This window comes from Balaenoptera physalus, assembly GCF_965194825.1.
Source record: "Balaenoptera physalus genome assembly, chromosome: 15".
NCBI classification, from domain to species: Eukaryota; Metazoa; Chordata; class Mammalia; order Artiodactyla; family Balaenopteridae; genus Balaenoptera; species Balaenoptera physalus.
Window position 1 is genome coordinate 10,063,292 of NC_138894.1, and position 20,526 is coordinate 10,083,817.

Below are 20,526 nucleotides of genomic sequence, written 5' to 3' on the forward strand. Positions count from 1 at the left end.
GATTTTGAAGAGCAAGGAACAGAGGCTCAAGGTGGGAGAGGAGAGAAGGGAGTGTAGCTTTGTTTGTAGTTGTTCAGTTTAGTCTGAGGGTTCTGAAAAAAGCAAACACACACCCCTAACATTGTCTCTGGCTGTCACGAGTCACCTGTCCATTGTGAGGGCAGGTTATTAACTTGGGGGGCTGTAGACTGATCTACAATATATTTTTGTTCCTTTCACACAGGAAATTTCAAGCACTTAAGGGCAAAGGGGGATTTTAAGAGAATGGCTTGTACCAAAGGGATTATACGAAAAAAAATTTTTTTTCTGAGTAAACCTCTCTTTATGTGCTCAAGTAAATGAGATCTGTCTTTAGCCTCTTTTCCCTGCCTTTGATTCTTCTGTTTGGGATTTTGATCCCCTTTAAAGCCAGGGGTGGAGACAGCCCCTTCCAGGCTTCCACCCTGGCTCTGCTGCGGATAGTGGTACAAACGCAGGCTTCTCCAGTCTTCAGCGTACGCAGGGAAAATCCCCAAACCCACCACCCCAAGATGTGGCGCAGATTCCAGGCGTTTCCCCATATAACGGCGCCGATTTAAATGATGATTCAGACGTCGGGTATCACTCGAGTGTTACTCCGTGATGCTAGCATGAGCTCTTCCAGCTGGCATGGAAATTTCTCAAGGGTCAGCTGTCGTGGCCTCGGTTTCCTGCGGGTCACAGTTCACGTGCGTCTTCCCTCCCTGCCGGGAAAGCTCCCTGCTCTGGGGGCACATGGTTGGAGTGGAGGTGTCCCGGGCTGTGTGATCCGCAGGCCCAGGCTTCAGGGCCGGCTCTCTAGTTGATTCGCTGAGCCACCACCCGAGGCTACGTTTCCTAAGACGCTCTCCTTACCTGGACCAGCCCGTCTCCAAAAGAAACAAACGGCAGCCAGCGAGGCTGCGAAGCCGTCAGCAGCCTTTCTTCCCCCTCTTGCAGTGTCACAACCATGATTCAACCCAAGACAGGGCGGCAGCTTCCCTAATTAGCCCGGAGACGCTCCGGACCAACATGGTTATAAAAAACCCAGCTTTTACTTTTATTCAAACGTACAATTCCCATCCACGGCGCCCTCCCTCTGGCCCCGGCCGTCGGAACGCTGACCCCCAGGTGACCCCCGAGGTCGAGGCTGGAGTCGGGGCCGCATCCCCCTCGGAGAGGGCGCGCAGGGGCGCGGGGCCGGGGCGCCTCGTCCTCTGGGTCGTCTGGGTCTCCGGCGGACCCCGGCCCCGCTCAGTGGGGGCGGCCAGGCCTGGAGCCCTGACAGCGCCGCCGCACGGACCGGCCCAGGCGGGGTCGCCGCAGGCTGCGGAGGGGTCCCCGCGGGCAGCCAGGCCCGCACCCGGCGCCCTCCCGGCCCGCGGGGCCCACCTCCCCCGCCCCTCCCCGCGAGCTCGCGGCCCGACTCGGCCCGGCGGCGGGAGTGGCGCGCCGCGGGGGAGGTGCGCGCCACGGGCGGGCGAGCGAGCTGAGCGGCGTCCGCCCCCGCCGCGCCGAGAGCAGCCGAGCCGAGCCGGCGCGCCCGGGGCGGGGAGCGCGCGCCGAGGCCGGGCGAGCGCCGGCGCCGGAGGGTCGTGCCCCTGCCCGCGTCCGAGTCTCCGGACCCCGACCCGGCGGCGGCGAGGCCGGGCGGCCACCTGCAGCGCCGCGTGCGGGCCGGGCGTCCGCGCTCCCGGGGCGGCCGCAGTCCCGCCGCCCCCACTTCGCCGACCGAGCCTCCGGCGCTTCGCGGAGCCGCCCGCGCTCCCGTGCAGGTAACGGGGCGGGGGGACCGGAGCGGAGCGGCCGCGGGCGCGCGTGGGCCGGGGACCGCGGCGCGGGGACCCGGGCGGGGACGGCGCGGGCCGGGAGCCGGGCTTGGCCGGCCAGCCAGGGGTCGGGGCGCCGAGGGCAGGGCGCGGGCCTCCAGGTGCCCCTCGGACCGCGGACAGGGCGCCCTGCCCGAGGCCGCCTCTCGGGGCAGCGCTGGCCCAGGGCCGAGTCCAGCCGGACGCGCTCCCGCAAGTGCCCGAAGTTTCCCTTTGCTCACTTTGCCGGACAACTTTGCGTCGTGAGGCGAAGCCTCGCAGTTGATCGTGTTCAGAAAATAGAAAAGATGGGAGATGGTCTGCAGGGTTGAAGTTGTTAGTAGACGGAAATATTTGTGCCTCCCGTCGCTAATGGCCACGGCAGGAGAAAATAGTGGACAGAGTCATAAACTATTTTCCTTCTGCTCCAGGTAATGGTTGATTTGTTTTACAGGTTTTAGGCTTTGATTACAAGCCGCTAGTACGAGGTTCTGGGTGTGATGTAAGAAATGTTCGAATTTTTAATCAACACATATTTGTTGAACAGAGGCTTCATCTCAGGCGGGGCTTTAATATGAGGTGAACAAGTGATCAAAGCATAAGTAGCTACGCCAATGTAGTAGTTACCAACTAAGCTTTGGCTTTTGAAATGCAAAGTGAAAAGGAATGCCTCCGTTTGGATTGGACTTGCGTAGGTACAGGCGGCAGCTGGCATCGTGTCACTGCTGAAAACTTAATTTTGAGCCAGAAATCCATCCAGTGGGAGACAAGCAGCTGTGTGATCGAGCCCACCCCACACCTTCCCCAACTGATATCTTAAAATATCCCACCCTGTTGTTGAAGACTGCAGGCTTCCTTCATTTACATAACACGTGCACGTGACCATGGAACAGAATCTGTTTAGACCCCTGGTCTCCCTGGAGCTCACACCTGCGATGATGGAGTATCCTGGTCACTCCTTACAGCCCTTTGAGGTCATAAAATTGTGAGGAGAAACATCTAGAGGCAGTGCAGGCGCATCAGGGGTCTCTGCCTTTGGGGGCCGGTGGAGAAGGGTTGAGCTGGTCTGGTTTCTTGGCTCTGCCCCAGTGCTGTGCTGAGCCATATTGGAGCCTAAGGCAGAAGGAAAAATCAGTAATACGGATCCTGTCTTTATTTAAAATTGTGATGTTTTGTACGATGTGGATTTTGTGTTAATTTTGATGTTTTAAAACAGTTCATTATAACATTTATCTTCTGGAGTTTTTGGTACCGCCTTAAATTTTGTGCCTGGAGCGAGGGCCTCGCTTGCCTCACCCTCGGTCCAGACTTGCCTGTGAGTCAAGCTTCTTAGCCTCTCTGAGCACGTTTCCTCGTTAATAAAATTTTAAAAAGTGGCCCCTCCCTGGGTGCTGTGCAGCTCACGCACAGCATCTGGCCGCTGCGTGGGACCAGGCACGTGGGGCACACGAAAGGGTGGCTGTCCTATTCGTACTGTCACTCAGCTTGGTCATCTTGAGCTGGTCACCGAATCTTGCTGAGTCTCAGTTTGACTCAGCAGAATGGGAGTGCTGATCGCCAGCTCACAGGGTTAAATGAGAGACTGTGGGTGAAGGTGCCTGGGCCTCTGGGGGGTAAGTTTTCCGCGATGGCTCAGGGGGCCTGGATTTGCCTTGGCAAGCTTGCAGTCACCCGCTCTTCCTCTGGAGGTTAGCCATGTGCCTTGTGCACAGACACACTTTTTTTTTTTTTTTTGGCTGTGTTGGGTCTTTGCTGCTGTGCGCAGGCTTTCTCTAGTTGCAGCAAGCGGGGGCTACTCTGGCACGCGGGCTTCAATAGTTGTGGCCCGCGGGCTCCAGAGCATAGACAGGCTCAGTAGCTGTGGCACATGGGCCCAGTTGCTCCGCGGCATGTGGGATCCTCCCGGGCCAGGGATTGAACTCATGTCCCCTGCATTGGCAGGCGGACTCCTAACCGCTGCACCACCAGGGAAGCCCCCAGACACGCTTTTATAAACGCTGTTTGTGTTGCATGGAGACCCTGCGGAAGCATTTGAATCCGAGTGGAGATGTTTCTTGCCCGGCTTTATCGTGGAGGGGTGAAGGTCACCAGCCACCAGTTGTGATGTGCGAAGTTTTTTATAGGTGAGCTTAATTTCGCTGCCCCGAACAAAGGACTTTGGTTCCCTTTTGATATATCTAGTCCTAGGTCATGATCGTGATTTTCCTGAGCCTAATTCAAGTGATTTTCTCTCAGCCGCTATCTAGCTTAAAGCAGCTTAGCCCTTCAGAATCAGTCTCTGTCTCCCCAGGTCGCCCTCTGGGGCCCCTTCTCACCGCAGGTGGTCTCTGGGCTCCAGGAGAAGGTTGCAGTCACATCGGGGCATGGGGGAGGGTGGCCTCTTGCTGTCCTCTGATGGGTTTCCCACGTCTGAGCCTCCTTTTTCTGTTTCCACTGCATATTGTCCAGCCGGGTGTCACTGGGGTGAGCCACAGCTGGGGACCCGGCTCCTGCATCCGGTTCTGAGGTCCCCACCCCCTGGGTCTCCACCAGGTCTGTGTGGAACAGCCCAGGCCCCCATACCTGCTGTATTGAGCAGTCCCTGTGTTCCCAGCAGGAGGCAGGACAAACTCCCCCCCCCTGCCTTCTACGTCCCCCTCAACCTCCCAGGGTTTTTTCTTCCCTCACCGCCTCTTCTCCTCCAGGCACGGTGCAAAGGGGCGGGGGGCTCCCAGGTTCCTCTCTCCTGGTACCAGAAGAACTTTTTTCTACCTGCAGGGCAGGAATCTTTCTTAGGTTGTGTCTCCTATCTTCTGGACATTGTGGCTTAGAGTAAAGCTCTTGATGTGTAAAGGGAATTTCAACATCTTTTTCTCTTAACTCCCCCATCCCTGGAGAAACCAGATGTACTCTGGCAAGGTGGGAAGGAAGCGGGGTGGGGAGCAAGCTGGGGAAATAGACCGGAAACTCCCTCTCCCCCCGCCCCTCCCCCTCCCCGGCCCATCTTCTGGGTCGGCTGACCTCGGTTATGTGCACTGGGCTTATTATTACCTGAAAAAGACTGGAAAGGCTGTAGGGCCTGTTGGAGTTGCCAGTCTGGGGCTGGGAGGAAATGGGGAAGAGCAGCTTTGAAGCTTTGGTGGTGGGGGGAGAGAAGAGCTGTCTGCCTACACACTACTGAGCCCAGCCCGGTAGACCAATTTCACATGAATTAGTGTTTTCCAAATGGTCACCCTATTTATGCCGCTGCTGCTTCATCATCAGAACGACCCACTGTATGCTTGGCATTTACTAAAAGCAGCAGGAAAAATACAGAAAAGTCCAAGTCATAATTGATGCTTCAGGGTCCTTGGGAATTGTCTGGAGAATATGATTAGCTCTTATGAAGCGTAAAGCTATACACCCAAGCCCTAGGTTTAGTTCACACTCCATGTGTGGAAGGTGAAGTGGTCAGTGAAGGCTTCTCAGAGGAGGTGGGACTTTAAGTAACATTAAGACTTGGCCACACAGATGTGAGATGAAAGAGAACTTCCCATGGGAAGGAGCTCTTGAATTCCTAGAGACAGAAGGCTGCCCCAGGAGTGGCCTTTCGGGTCCCACCTGTGACTTGACCCTTCCTGGTGTTGTGCGTATCCGTTTTGTTGTCAGGGTACCTGTAAACCCTGGTACAGGTAGTGTCATCTGTACATAGGACAGCAGGCACGGTCAGCTTTCTAAATGCCTGGTCTTTTCCCCCAGCTGAATGGAAATCAGAGGAATTCTCATCTAATCCTGTTATTCTTAGTTATCTGCACCTGGAAACTCATTTCAAACTTTCAGCTCAGGTAAATGGACCTTTAAGACACATCGGTGATTCTAAGGAATTACCGCGGCATCCTTTGTATTGCTTTAACGTGCTATGACCCATAACCCTGAGCTCAGTGGGTCAAAAACCAGTAGATGCCATGGGGCGGGGCGGATGCTCAGCAAATTTAGCAGCAGATTGACAAGGAATGATCAGACAGGTGTGGCCACACCACTAGGGATGCCCCCTCACCATTGTTGGCCACTAGCTCCGTGCAGACGCTTGCACTGTTCCTGTGCAGATTCCGGGTAGGAAGGGCTCCCAGTTATTTTTCTTATGGTTAAGCTATCCGTGAAAAGAAATTACAACAGAGCCTTTTGAAAGGTGAGGAGTAGGAAGTTATTTATTTGCTCAAGTGTCTTCCTAGCCCTGATGTGTGGGACGGGCTTTTGAATGTATGAAGTTTGAGAACTTCCGGAGTACCCACCTTCACCTCGGGGGTCCAAACACCAATCTGTCCATTGTTTCTGTCCCCAGATTCTCACATCTGTGGGAGACAACAGAAGCGTCAGCCAAGGTGTGCAACTTTCCCAAGAAACTAGTCTCAGAATGGCTGTCCCGAGTGTGGGACATGAAAATGTCAGAGGTGTTTTGCTTTCTTAAAGCAGGTTGTCCAGCCGAGGCGGGCAGTCAGGGCTTTGGTTTCCGCTCTGCCACTTAGAGTCCCTGAGACCCCATAGCATGGGGGTAGGGACACACGCGTGCACGCACACACACACACACACACACACGCACACACACACACACACAGAGACACGCATCACTTGAGGTCCTGTATCAGCGGAGAAAATGCTTCATAGATTATTTGTAGCTGTTACTCTTCCATTGTCTTTCTTAGAAGGCAAAAGGGCATTTATTATAGTTCCCAATTAGGGCCCCCTAATAATGTCTCCTAAAGCAATAAAGGGTCCTTCCTCAGCTGAGGTCTGATGGCGTTCCAGGAGAATGAGCAAGTCTGCTCTACAGAGCGCTCCTGAGCAGGGCTAGTGGTAGATGTCCTGTGGGAAAGGACCTTGATGCAATTTAAAGCAAAGAGCCAGGGCAGAAAGATGGGGAAGGTAACACAGGTAGGAGAGGGTACTGGCAGGTGGGAGACCCTCAGACCCTGAGTCCTGGGGCATGCAGGGTTCACGTGGTCCATCTCCCTCTGCAGCGTCAGCTTTCCCCGCTAACGTGTGCTTACAAGTACTAGCAGCAGGGCCACAGATGGGAGGTGCCCTGGGCCAGTGACACACACACACACACTTGTTCTGCTGGGAGCCGTAGGGACAGTTTTGCCCTGCCACATCTGTGGCCTGCCGGTGAGCCTGACGAACAGCCGTGGATCAGAGGAGCACAGTGGGTGTCGCCAGTGGGTAACCGAATTACGGCCAATATCAGGTTCCTGTTGTATATTTAGTCTCCTGCGTATGAATATATTATGAATATTTAGTACCTTTTCAACATTAGTGTGTCATGAATATTTACTGCCCAGCTGCCTGGGTATATTTAGCACCTCATGACTATCAGGTGTCTGTCCATCCTTCCCCACCTCTCTATGTTGGATGCACACATGCTCTCCTTCCTGAGTTTTTATCTCCACTTAACATATCTTACGAGAGTCACCCATCCCCTTTGCTGTCCTTTCTGTAGACGCTGCTCCGAGCCTGTGCAAGCTGCTCTCAGCTGTTTGCTCTTTTGGTCTGCTTGCAGCTCTGGGGCAGGCACAGCCTCAGCACCGCATGGGTGCAGGGGCAGGTGCGGTGGGCATGAAGGCTCTGACCTGGGTCCCTTGAGTTCTCCTCACGGCTCTGCAGCCCACGTGGGAAAGGCAGGGAGCTGCTCTGAAGCAGCGTCTCCACTGGCACCTGCTATTCTAACCTGGGTTTGATACCTAACTCCTAATCCCGAGGCTCCATCAGCTTGCCTGTTAATTATTCATCCTTTCTCCCTGACCTCCTCCGCAAGGAGTGATAGCAGGAACTTTCTTATGGGCCCGTCTGCGTGGAAGATTCATGACTTAGCAGCTGCAGTGCTAACTGTGCTAACGGAAGTGAGGAGGAGGAGGAGGGTGGCGTTTGCTGGGGGTCGACATCTGAACCCGGCGGCCACGCCACTCCACCTGCTGATTCATCCTCCGTGCCCTGGGGTCATTTCCATGGGGATAGACTCGGCCCTGTGTATTTGGCCAGTTGCTTGGTGTCAGCTGCATGGTCCATTGGAAATCAGATCTTTAAATCATGATGTATTAGCATTTCCAGTGTACTTTCAGGGTGTGAATGGGCTCTTATTGTACGAATACAAAACATTTTGCAGATGTGCGTCACCTGCTTTCCGAGGCTTAGCTGGTATCATCTTGCTGCTCTGTGGCCTTCGTGAGCAAAGACGGGTCTGTGCGTCGAGGGGTTCTGGTGAGCAAGGCTTATCTGGTACCACGTTCTAGAGCTGAAGTCGCTGGGAGCGTTTCATGGGCATCCCGGGGTCTCTAGGTGGCAGAGGGACCATTGTAGAAAGGACTCGGCCAGACCAGCAAGCGGGGAGGGCCTGGAAGGTGGTGAACCCGGCGTGGGACGGGCCGTCTAACCGTCTGGGGCCCCGACCACACTTGTGATTTGGCTCCGTCCTGGCAGGCTGCCCTTTGGCTGCCCCCCTCGGGTGGCCCGAGGCCAGGTGCTGCATAACAGACAGACTCTCGCATCCAGCAAGCCAGGGGGCAGAACACGAGCAGGCATCTCAGTAACATTTGGGGGCGCGTATCCTTCCAAACTTTGTCCTTGCTGTCCCGAATACGCATACATACATGTATGCACAAAAGTATCTATTAATACAAAGAGGTAATGTCTACATTGTTTTCTGGGCTGCCTTTTCAAAATGGGTAGCATGTGTTGAACCTCTTTTCCACATTGTCGGATGCTCTTCCTTAGCACCAGCTGTTATGGCTGCGAGGGATTCCATGGTCAGGGTGGCCCTGGCTTACTCACCACGCCCTCTGTTGGATGGACGTTTCCGTTTAGCAGCACGACAATGAAGATCGTTGTCAGCGCTCTTTTGCACGTTTGTCTGGTTGCTTCCTTTGAAGTCCTATCTCATAAGTAGATTTCCTGTCTGTATACAAGCCACCTCCTTTGAGGTGTCCTGCCCAGAGTCTTTTTTTTTTTTTTTTTTTCACACTGAAGTTTTTTTTCCCCATGAGATTTCATGGATCTTGGTCGACGGCATCTTCAGCATCTGTGCTATTCAGGATTTGCTCTGGTTAGTCTAAGGAGAAGAGGATTTAATGCAGGAAATTCAGGGATAACAGAATCATTGAAAGCTCAGCCCTGGGCCAGACCCGCAGGGGTGACCCCCAGAGCAACACTGCAGAGCTGTGCCGCCAGGAGCTGCCTCCCACCCCAGACCCACCGCGTGGAGGGTCCCACCTGCCACTCAGCATTCATCGCGGAGCTGTGGCCAGTGGACCACCTGGGACCCCCATCACCACCCATGGGAAAATCTGATGCCTCCGTGGTGGTGCCTGTTAGCAAAGAGGCACAGGAAACTCCACCTCGTGGGGAGCATGGCCTGGATGGAGGCTGGGAAGTGTGGTCTTGGTTTTCTAGCTTCCAGCAGGCAGTGAGCAAGCCAGGTGGGGTGAACTGTATCTCAGCCCTTCTCTCTTTTTTCTTAAAAAAATATTGTGTACTTTTTGTGTTCTATTTGATGCAGACAGGGGTGAAATTCACAGAATTTAGCCATGGGTTCTGTGGGCCTGGCCCCTGCCTTGCAGAATCAATCATTTGTCCTCTCCAGAGGAGGTCAAGGTCGTTTCCCTGATAAGGTTTTCATTTCAGTCCCCTTCTCTTCAGACCCCTTTTGACATGACCCCAGCCCCCTTCCTGCTCACTCTTAGAAACCAGATTGGCAGCCTCTCCAGCCTGAGCTTCAAATAGGTAAAAAAAGAAACACTATATATCTGTCTCTATATATCAGTATCTATCTCAAGGTGAAGCCACATACGAATAGCACCTGCAGACTTGCCTTCTATGCAGACCACGTATTTGAAAATCAGGCCCCCTGAGGCCTGCCTGTGGGCAGCTGTGGGCTGGGAGGGGAGTGTCTGGCTCTTTTCTCTCCTGGGGACCCTGGGTTCTGTTGCCCCTTCACACTGAGCAGCCCTGAGCTGTCAGGCGTGGGTAGGAAGCAGGAGTTAGCTTATTGCTAAGTTAATAGCCAATTTTTTTTCACGACCCATAATTGATCAGCAGGCAGTTTATGAACCGTATTTCTCCCTGCCTCTTCCAATGGCCTTTGTGTGTGATTAGTGTGAATTCAGGTGTTTATATAGCTCCAAGCTCCCCCTCTGCGTGGTTTCTGTATTTTCAGTTGTTCCAGGAAAGCATTGCCGAGGAAGGATTCCAGAAAAGACTGTGTCCTTAGCAACCCAGAGCTGTGGTGGTGGTGGGGTGTTTGGGTGACAGCAGGGGGGCAGCCCCAGCCTGGGGGTGCACGCTCTCCTGGCCCTCAACAGGTCCTCTGGCCCTCGTGGTGTGTGCTCCCCCTTTAGAGATGGACTGTTTAAAACAAGCCGGTGCTCCCCAGCTCGAAGCTCTGAGGGGGGTGGTAGGGGTGAGAAGGGGGCTCGGCCCCGTCCAACTCCAGGTGGGCCGACACAGCCCTTGGGACTAGTCCTTGGAGGGTCCAGCAGGTCATGCTTTCAGCAAGGCCCATCAAAGGAACCCATGTCTTTTAAAAAAGAGAAAGTAATCGTGATTTGCTATATCCCAAATGATGTGCCTTAGGTTTCCACAGCACCTTCTATCTATGGTTTATATGTAACAGACATTTGCCTTTCTTTAATTTTACGGGTTGTACATTGATTGTATATGATGAAGTAAACTGAAATAATTATTTTACCAGCAACAGGTGTTTCTTTCCATTTTTCTAAGCACGTACAATGAGATTCTGAATTTTGTGCATGTGGCATAGATACATTGGATAATCCAGGCTGCCTGTTGCATAACCTCCCCCTCCCCGAATCTTGTGCTTTCAAATAGTTACTAAGCTGTGAGTATGTGTGCGATTAGATGAGTCTCTTTCCAGATTAGATGAGTCTCTTTCCAGCGCAGAGAGCAGGTGATGTCGAGGCCACGCATCATTTTGGGTCTTTCATCTTCAGCATCTCATTTAGTCCTTACGATCACCCTGTGCATTTTACAGATAAGGAGACTGAGGCCCAGAGAAGCCAAGTAACTTGGCCAGGGCCCCTCAGCTAGTGAGCAACAGAGCTGTGGACCCACCTCTACCCCCTCTTCTCTCAGGAGATGATTTCCCCTTGAAAATAGACTGTTTGTTCCTTAGGTAAAACGCCAGGTGCTGCCAGGATTGCTTTACCCCCACACCAATTTTTATTCCCATTTTCCAGAGGAGCAAACTGAGGCACAGAGCGGTTATGAGACTTACCTAGACAGCCAGTCCGCGGTGGAGCAGGGAATTGAACCCAGTGTCCTTTCCTTGTCGCCTGTTTTTAACCTGTCTTGAACTGTTAATGTGGAAATGGCCTGGAAGTGTCCTTATAACTGGCCCAGGGTTTCTCTTAGTGGGAGTGAACTTGGCAAGTTACTCCCCAGGGTGTGCACGAGGCCTGGGGCACAGGAGGGGCTCCTTGTTCCAGGCCACTTTCCCCCAGAGCTGCTTCCCTGACACGCACCCCGGGCGGGAGTCTCTGGGGACCCTCCTCCTTCCCTCCTGCATCCGCCGCCTGCAGCAGTTTCTGCAGGAAAGCAGAGGAGGGGAGGTGGCAGGTGGGGAGACAGCCAAGGGCACGGGCTGGGGGCCGGGCTGACCCAGTGGGCCTCGGGCTCATTTTCCTCCAGGGTTGTTGGGAGAAGCAAAGGCAGTCGTTTGTGTGGAAGCGGCAGGTATGCTGTAGCCAGTGGACAAGAGTGAGTTAAAAAGGACGTGTTATTATAATTAAGCCTTACTTACCTCTCTCTCTTTTTTAATGTTAGAACATTCCTAGTTAAAATGAACAAGGCCTCGTGACTGGGAGCTCTGGGTGCAGAGCCTGACTCTCACATTCTCCAGCCATGTGGCCTCTCAGCGCCTCTGTTCCCCGTATGGAAAATGGGACGGGACGAGCCCCTACCTCTGAGGGTCGTTGTGTGGACCAACTGGGGTACTGTTGCCTGTAACATGCCATCTGAGAGAATAAAAAGTGTAGTGTCGAGTGAGGGGGACGGGTGGGAGCCCCAGTGGGCTGAACATGGGCTGTGTTCCAGGCACTGTTGGGTACTTAAGGAATACATGATCCCACTAGTTCTGGCAGCCACCTTAAAGAGTACGAACGATTGTCCCTGTTTGGAGGTGAGGAAACGAAAGCTCAGGAGGTGAAAGTGGCATGTGTGCCTGTCCCCGTCCAGGGACACCTAGGTGGGCAGAGAGGGAGGCGGTCACCTGAAGCCCCTGGGGGTGGGGGAAGGGGTCCAGAGCGACCGGTGCTGGGATCCTGCCTTGTCACCGGGTCAGTGGTTGGCTGGCGCACCAGGGTGGCTGCATCCTGAGTCTCTCGGGCTCCACGGGGCAATCCCAAGTGAACTGTTCGCCATGTGCCAGCAGGATTAGCCGAGGGAGCAGATACTTCCCAAACATCCTCTGTTCTTGTTTCTCCCCAATTCCCAAATAAACACTTCTGCTGTAATATCAACATGACATTACATCAGTTCTTTGCTCTTCTCATGGATGTGTAGTCTTTTGTGCAAAGTTGCAGTTGAAGCTCCTCACTGTCAATCAAAGTGGAATTCCCATCTGAATTCAAGACACAACGTCCAGGATGGTCTGCCACGGTGTTTGGTTTCTTAAAGGCTGTCAGTTCTCCCCTAAAGCCAGAGTTCCTGGTCTTTCTGAGTAGGAGTGTCCCTTTGTCACATTGAACAGTTAGGGAAACCTTCCACATGACAACAATTGTATTTTTAATATATCAGTATATAAACAAAAAAACAGTATGAATTTTGAGGCTCATCTAGATGACATATTTTATTAATCACATCTACACTTATTTAAAAATAATAACCTACACAGGGAGATCAGCTCGGTGCTTTGTGACCACCTCGAGGGGTGGGATAGGGAGGGTGGGAGGGAGACGCAAGAGGGAGGAGATGTGGGGATATATGTATATGTACAGCTGATTCACTTTGTTATAAAGCAGAAACTAACACACCATTGTAAAGCAATTATACTCTAATAAAGATGTTTAAAAAAAAGTAAAATAAAATAAAAATAATAACCTGTATATGTATGTGACATAATATTGATACATTTCTATATAATGCTTGTTTATCAGGGATTCACAGGTAAAGAACCAAGGATCTGTGTTTGGAGATTTCATATTTGTAGCCTTTCAAAAAAGTGGATATGCCCTTTTGCAGTTTGCTTTTTCCTCCTGGGTACTTTGCTTGCAATTTCAGTAGGTTCCACCAGGGGGTGCTTCTGCAGTGGCTGAAGCTTCACTCCAGTTATGAGACAAAGTGTAGTTTTCTACTCCCAAATGTTTTCTTTTTAGAACAAACATACCTTAATTAAAAGAAAACATATGAATTAAGAAAAAATGGTCTAAAAGAGGTAACCAAACATGAAGACAAATTTAAGAGATGTAATAGGCTGAATAATACCAAAATTCCAAGTATTAATTAGTGCTTAGTTTTCTCTATTTCAGGATTTCAGAATTAATTAATTAACTAATTTATTTATTTCTTGGTCATGCCACGTGGCTTATGGGAGGGGTCCCCAACCCCCGGTACTGGTCCGAGGCCTGTTGGGAACCGGACCGCACAGCAGGAGGTGAGTGGCGGGTGAGCGAGCAAAACTTCATCTGCCGCTCCCCATCGCTCCCCATCTCTTGCATTACCTGAACCATCCTCCCCCACCCCCCATCCGTGGAAAAATTGTTTTCCACGAAACCAGTCCCTGGTGCCAAAAAGGTTGGAGACCGCTGGCTTATGGCATCTTAGTTCCCTGACAAGGGATCGAACCCGGACCCCGGCAGTGAAAGCGCCAAGTCCTAACCACTGGACTGCCAGGAATTCCCAGGATTTATTTTTAAAAAGTAATCCCCAAGCATCAGCCACTGCACTAACTTCCAAACGGTCTGAAGTGTCACAGCCCAGTAGAGCTTTAGCATTAGAAATACACAGGATGTCTTAACCACTTAGGGATCATGAGGCACCTGGACCCTACTTTTATACCTGGACCCTAACAGAAGGATCCAGGATTCTAGCAGGCATGTTGTTCCCTCAGCAGCCTGGTCTCACAGGCCACCGTGGCCTCTTATTCACCTGCGAGAGAGAGCTGCATGTTGAGCTAATTTGAATATGAAATACTGAGCCAAGAAAATCAGGCAAAAGTCCTCAAACAAACCTATCATTTCATCCAGTAGTCCCACTGGTAAAAGTTCACTGCTATTCGTTCTATTCAGTGTTCCTTCAGTACACATTATCAAGGTCCATGGAGCCCACAGTCTAAACAGCATTGAAATATCAGCATAAGTGCAATGAATGTGACGGGTGAGGGCAGCAGATCCTCCGGGGTGGGGTGCCTGGGGCCTGGGTCCTAGAGGCACTGGCTGAGCTTGCGCCAGTTTCCGTGGGGAGCGTCCAGGGAACCCTGTGGGGCTCACGGTGGGGCAGGGCCCACCGGCCCAGTGGACACGGGACGCACAGTGCTGAGCGTCCGTCAGAGCTTTAGGGGCCCAAAGAAATGTCTTAATTTCTTTTAAAATCAGAAGGAAAACATGAACTTCAGGTTAAAGAGAATGTTTTAGTATACAATAATATATTCACCTTTATACCAATGCAATTGTAAGATATATAATACTTAAAAAATCTTTTATAAATAGAGGAAGGGGCTCATGAAGGCAGAAGTGCTTAGAGCCCCAGAATGTCACAACACAGCCTGGTTGGGAGTGTGACAGAGGGCCCTGCCCACCTGGGGAGGTGCCTGAGCAGAGTCACAGAGGCGGGGCCCAGGCAGGAAGGGACCGCTCGGTGGCTTGGCTTACCCATGCCCGGGTGCAGAATGGGGCTGGAGGAGAAGCAGGAACCCTGAAAAGAACCAGGCCCCCCAAACTTGGCCGGAAGCCAGTCGGTGAAGGCAAACAGCCCTTGTTTCTCAGGCTCAGGACCAAGTGCTTGGGTGCCCGAGGCATCACGGGGAGATAGATGCTTGGCACTCTTAGGCCCTTCAGAGTCTTAGCTAAACCAGAAAAGGTTGGATTTCTCAGTTATGGGGTGTTTGGTTTGTCTGGTCCTGGTCCCAGGCTGGTCGCTTGGGGATGAGACTACACCTTTGAATGTGGTTTCTCCTCTGTAAGTTGGGGCAGTAACGCAATTAGATAGTACATGTCAAGTGCCTTCCTAGCCCAGCGCCTGGCCTCCAGGCATTGTCAAGCGTTATTTTCTTCTCCTTTTTTGGTCCACCTTGCCATTCAAGGGAGGCCAAGGAGGTGGAGGGTGATTGCCTGGGCTGTACCTTGGCCTGATATCAGCCTGCTTGAGGCTGCCGTGGCCTCACCTACCCTGCTGACTCAGGAGGTCTGGGTGGGAGCGTACTTTGTGTTTAACAAGCTTTGCAGGTGAATCTGCTATGTGGCCAGGGTTGAGAGCCTTGGCCTTCACCTGAGCATGTCTGGGCCACGGCTGGGCAGAGCTGATTTCCAAGACCCGGGCTCCCACCTTCCTGCAGGAGGGAGCAGCCCAAACAGTTGTTGGGAAAGATTCCAGGTGTGCAGGGCTGGGCTGGCCTGCACCCCATCTGCTCTGAAGAGGCACAAACGCTCCTTTGTCCTCAGCCCCTCGGGCCTCCCGGTCTTCCTGGAATCATTCTTCCTTTTGGCTTCGCCATACCCAGGGTGCACATTTCCAGCTTCCTTCACCTAGTTTATCAGCACACACTTGCTGCAGCCGAGTGCACGGCACTGGGATTGGGGCAGGACAGCTGACTGTGGGCCGGGCCTTCCCAGCATCACCTGACAGGGCACAGACGTGTGAATAGCTTATCAGAAAGTAGACTGGAGTAAGGGCTCCTCTACAAGGTGCAAACCCAGTGAGGATTTTAAAAAAATTCCTAACATTTTATCTTACTTATTTTTGCTATTTTACTTTATTTTTTATTGAGCTATAATTGACGTTAGTTTCAAGTGTACAACATAATGATTCAATATTTGTATATATTACAAAATGATCACAATAACTCTGGTTAACATCCGCTACCATACATATTTACACAATTTTTTGTAATGAGAACTTTTAAGATCTACTCTCTTAGCACCTTTCAAATACGCACTACAGTGTTCTTTTGAGGGGGCAGTTGATGAAGTCAGACTATGGAGATAGCAGCAGATGGATCTAGAGGAGTGAAGGTCGTTTCTACAGGGAGCGACACCTCCAGTTGGGAGAAGGGTCTGGTGTGTGTGGGACAGGCTGTGTCTGATGGGACAGGGCATGGGCTGTGTAGAGGGCTGTCGAGGGCGGGCGGAGGGGTTTAAAAGAGGAGGCTGCGGCGAAACCGAGGAGGAAAGCGCGGGCGCCCCTTAGTGGTCACAGCTCTGGGGGCCTGCAGGGGTGACCACTCAGTGAAGGCTTTGGAACCAGCTGTGCTTGGCTGGGGGACATTGCAGAGACAGCGCCTACATGCGGAAGTGTGCACAATTCGCCTGTCTGCCCCTAAGATAGTCAGGAAATGTGATGGGGAAGCTGTTCCACCAATGACAGAATCAAAGGTGGAATTCCTGGCAAGGGTGCTAATGGGAAATGTGTAGAACCTGCATGAAGAGCATAAGAAAGTTGACCTGGAAACTCAAGAGAGCAGTTCTGTAAATGAAGGTGTTTAGCACGTTCCCGCAAAGGAGGGATCACTATTTTCTGTATTTACGTTGTTCCCAAATTAATTTCTGGATTTAATGCAACTCCCAGCTAGAATCTTGGTGGATAACCTATCAGATATTAAAACATATTATAAATTTATAATACTTGAAACATTTTGATTTTGAGCTGGTAATTGAAAGCATATCCATGGAACAGACTAGAAAGTCTGGAAAATAAGAGTTAATAGATTTAGTTAATATTTAACCACTAGGAAAACCATCAGGTTTCTCACTCGCGTCAAACCCCAAAATGTATTCCATGTGGATTACAATTTTAAATGTAAAAATGAAGTCATTAAATTTACTTCAGTTGAGAACTTAAGAAATTATGGGATGAGAAACATCTTTCTACATGTGATACCAGAGGCAGAAGCCACAAGGCCAAAATTGTTTTGTTTCACCAGGGGGAATCAAAACTTTAGTGTGCTAAAAGGAAAAAACCCCAAAACAAAATAAAATGTCAGTTGATAAACTGAGAAAAAAAACTCCTGCAACACGTATAGAAAAATACTCTTACAAAAACAACTCTGATAATTGATATGAAGAACTCTTTTTGTGAATGAACTTGCCAATAGGAAAGTGGCTGAACGATGTGAATTCATTCACATAAGGAGAAATAAATGGCAGTAAATCTGAGAAAGTCGGTTGTAAAGTAATAAAATAGGTGCATATTAAAATTAGATACTATTTTTTGCTATCAAATTAGCAACATTTGGGGTGTGTATCGTTTGTGTTTGTTTTTGTGAATGATGGTACTTGGTGCAAGTGGAGCCATGTGGAAGATACAAGCTTTCTGTCAAGCAGTTTGGCAGTATGTCCCAAAACCCTTAAAAGAATTCACCCCTTCATCCTGGGGATTCCACTTCTAGGAATTTTTCCCAAGGACACAATTAAATCTGCAGTCAAAAGATTTCTTTGCAAGGATGTTCATCACAATGTAATTTACAAAGATGAGAATTTGGAAGCAATTTCAACATCCAATAATAGGGAGTGAGTCATTCATATGCCAAGTGTGGTTGAACCCTTAGGAACATTTCCGAAGGATGCTTAGTCACAAGGGCACTTCGTGATCTAGGGCTAAATGAAGAAGGCGGGAGGGATGGTGGGCCGGGGCTGGAGGGGGAGACGGGGACCCGTGGGAAAGAGCCGGGGGGCCAAAGTGAAGATGGGAGATGTGTTGGGAGAATAGGCCGGTCTTCACTTTTTTCAGAGCAGATACTGGGTGTGAGGCACTGTCATTTAGGCGCGATTTGGAGAACAGGAAAGTTTCAACCAAAGGAAGGGGTGCTGACACTGGGCAGGCTCTCAGAGTAGTGGACCGGCTTTCTGCCCTGGGGTCTGGGGTCCACCTGGCCCCTCCAGAGGCTTTGCTTCTGGGACTGAACCCCCTTCTGGTTGCACACCCTCCCCCCACCCCCAAGCTGCTTGTCCCCCACCCCTGTTCTCAGTGTGCCTGAAGGGTGGAGTTCAAAACTAAACAAAAACTCAGTATATACAGTTTTTAAAAAATCAGAATATAAAAACTTTTAAAAGAGGGATTGTAGTCTATGTAAAAACAAGGTTATATGTTATTTGTGTGTGTGTATAGGGAGAAGATTGAAAGGAAACATTGTTTTGGGTCAGCTCTGATAAAATTATGGGAGATTTAATATTTTTCTGTATTTTTTCTTATAATCAGCTTGGATGACTTTTTTTAACAGCTTTATTGAGATGTAATTGACGTATAATCTGAACACATTTCAAGTGCACAATTTGATAAGTTTGGACATATTTATGTGTCCGTGAAACCAATACCACAATCAAGACAGTGAACATATCCATCACCCCCAGAAATGCCTCATGCCCTTTCTAATCTCTTCCCTCCATCCCCCTCCCTTCTCACTGGTCCACTCTCTGTCACTGTTACTCAATTTACATTCCCAAGAATTCTATATAACAGGAATCATGCAGTAGATCCTCTTTTGTCTGGCCTCTTTCAGCCTGTAATTATTTTGTGATTCATCCATGTAGTTGCATCAGTGGTTTATTCTTTTTTATTGGTGAGTAGTATCCCATCGTGTGGATACAGCACAGTGGTCTTACAATCCAATGAATTACTGTTATAATTAGAATCCCCATTTTTCTAGGTGCATCCTAACATTGGATGATGTCGTGGGAGTTTGGGCTCCTGCCGTCCGGCCCTCTCTGGAAGTTTGGGGCAGTTTTCCAGGCCAGTGCCCTGGGTGAGCCCAGAAGGGACACCTGCTGTCATTCACCAAACAAAAGGCTCGGCCGCGCCTTTGAACACTTGCACTGTATTCGGTCAGAGTATTTGATTTTGGTTCCAAGGAGACCAAGAGCTGGTTAGTAGATGTTTGGAAGATTTGCCCATGTGCTTCCTCTCAGTCATAGAGTTGGAGAAAACTGTGTTGAAAGAGCTTGACCTCTGGGACTTCCCTGGCGATCCAATGGTTAAGACTTCGCCTTCCAATGCAGGGTGTGTGGGTTTGATCCTGGTTGGGGAGCTAAGATCCCACATGCCTTGCAGCCAAACAAACCAACATGTAAAACAGAAGCAGTATTGTAACAAATTCAATAAAGACTTTAAAAATGGTCCACATCAAAAAAAAAAAAAATCTTAAAAAAAAAAAGAGCTTGACCTCTTGTCCCAAATAGGCGTGGAATGTGTAACTATCACTTGTCACACAAACCCGGCTGTGCTGCCGCCCATCCGTGACGGGCCGCCGTGCCCAGTGCCCGTGCCCAGCGGACAGCTCTTTCCCTGCCTAGCAGCCCCCTCCGAGCAGAGCGGTTCCCCTCTTCACCTGCCCAGTGCAGGCCCCGCCCCGTCACTCTGCCGCTCTTGTCCTTCATGTGCACAGAGCTGATAGCCCTCCTCCCTCTCTGCTCTCAGGTGACCTTCACGTCATGGCCTGGATTAGCTCAAACCTAGGCAGGTCCTGCAGGACTCCAGACGGTCGTATTCTCCCCAGTCCTCAAGCATCCCTGGTCCCTGTGGTCACAGCGACAGGTGTTGGCATGCCCCTGCCCTGTTCATTCACTGCCCGGCTCCTCTCTGCTGGTCCTGGGAGGAGCTTCCCGTGTGCTCAGGAAGGAGTCCACCGTGATACTCTGCTCTGGCCTCCCGGGCACTCCTGGGCTCAAAGGAAGGACTTAGCCACACCGGGTTCCATGCAGAAAGGGGGCAGCAAGGGGCAGCCCGTCTCCCACACTCTGTACCCCCTTGTCCCTGAGCCTGAGTCCCCTAGGGCCTGTCATGTGATGTCCTTTTCTGTCTTTCCTTATCACTTTGATTAGGGGCCAGACCGAGTCCCTGGGCCAGGCCAGGAAATGGACACTTCCATCCAGGCTGACGCCCTGCCCCCAACCCTTATTTCTCTACCCTGTGCGCCTCAATGCCAATTCCTTCAGCCAAGCCACCCACACTGGCAGAGACCCGCGACTGATGAGGGAGCTGATGCTCGGATGCCTGGTCCCCTGCTCCGGACCACACACTCCTTTGCCCGCTGGGCACCTGATGACTGCCGGACACTGCCCCAGGGGCTGGGGACCGGCCCTGGGAGCAGCCTTGGGCTAAGATTCATCCTTCCTTCCTTCTCTCTCAGGGGTCTAAATTCCAGGGACGAGACTGTCAAGAACGGAACGAGGAGGAAGGGCAAGTGGCTGTGTCCCCCCCACCCCGCCCCGCCCCCAGGGGTGCTGACTGCCCGGCTCGTGCACCCAGGGCAGCCCGCCTCCCCCGCGGACGCTCCAGTTTCAGCGGAGTTGATGAGGGGCCTGTGGTTCGAGGGCCCTGAACTGGTGAGCTCAGGAACCCGATCCCTGGGAGGCGGAGGAGGGGTCAAGACAGGGCTCCACCTCCACCCCGCGACTCCTGTTTTTAAAAAAAATCTCCTTGGAAGAGGACGGTAACCAACCACAGGTCTGCCTGGACCGCGTCCAGCCCGTGTAAGCGGAGAGCTACCGTGGGGTGGAGACGGCACCCAGCCTCTGTAACCCGACGTGGGAGGGGCGAGCCCGGGGCA

At 51.5% G+C, this 20,526-nt stretch overlaps 1 protein-coding gene across 8 annotated transcripts in view; it reads left to right on the forward strand.

Annotated features, from left to right (window-relative positions):
- The first annotated feature begins 1,435 nt into the window (after positions 1–1,435).
- The window catches only part of CRACDL (CRACD like), a 123,309-nt gene continuing 104,218 nt past the window's right edge, over positions 1,436–20,526 (forward strand). For 3 of the 8 annotated variants that reach the window (XR_014254183.1, XM_082427245.1, XM_082427246.1), the window contains exon 1: positions 1,437–1,772. The gene's annotated coding sequence lies outside the window, so the exon portion shown is untranslated. Of the gene's footprint in view, positions 1,773–20,283; positions 20,303–20,526 lie in introns of those variants that run through there. The other 5 variants (XM_082427247.1, XM_082427248.1, XM_082427249.1 and 2 more) reach the window with 3 other exon arrangements.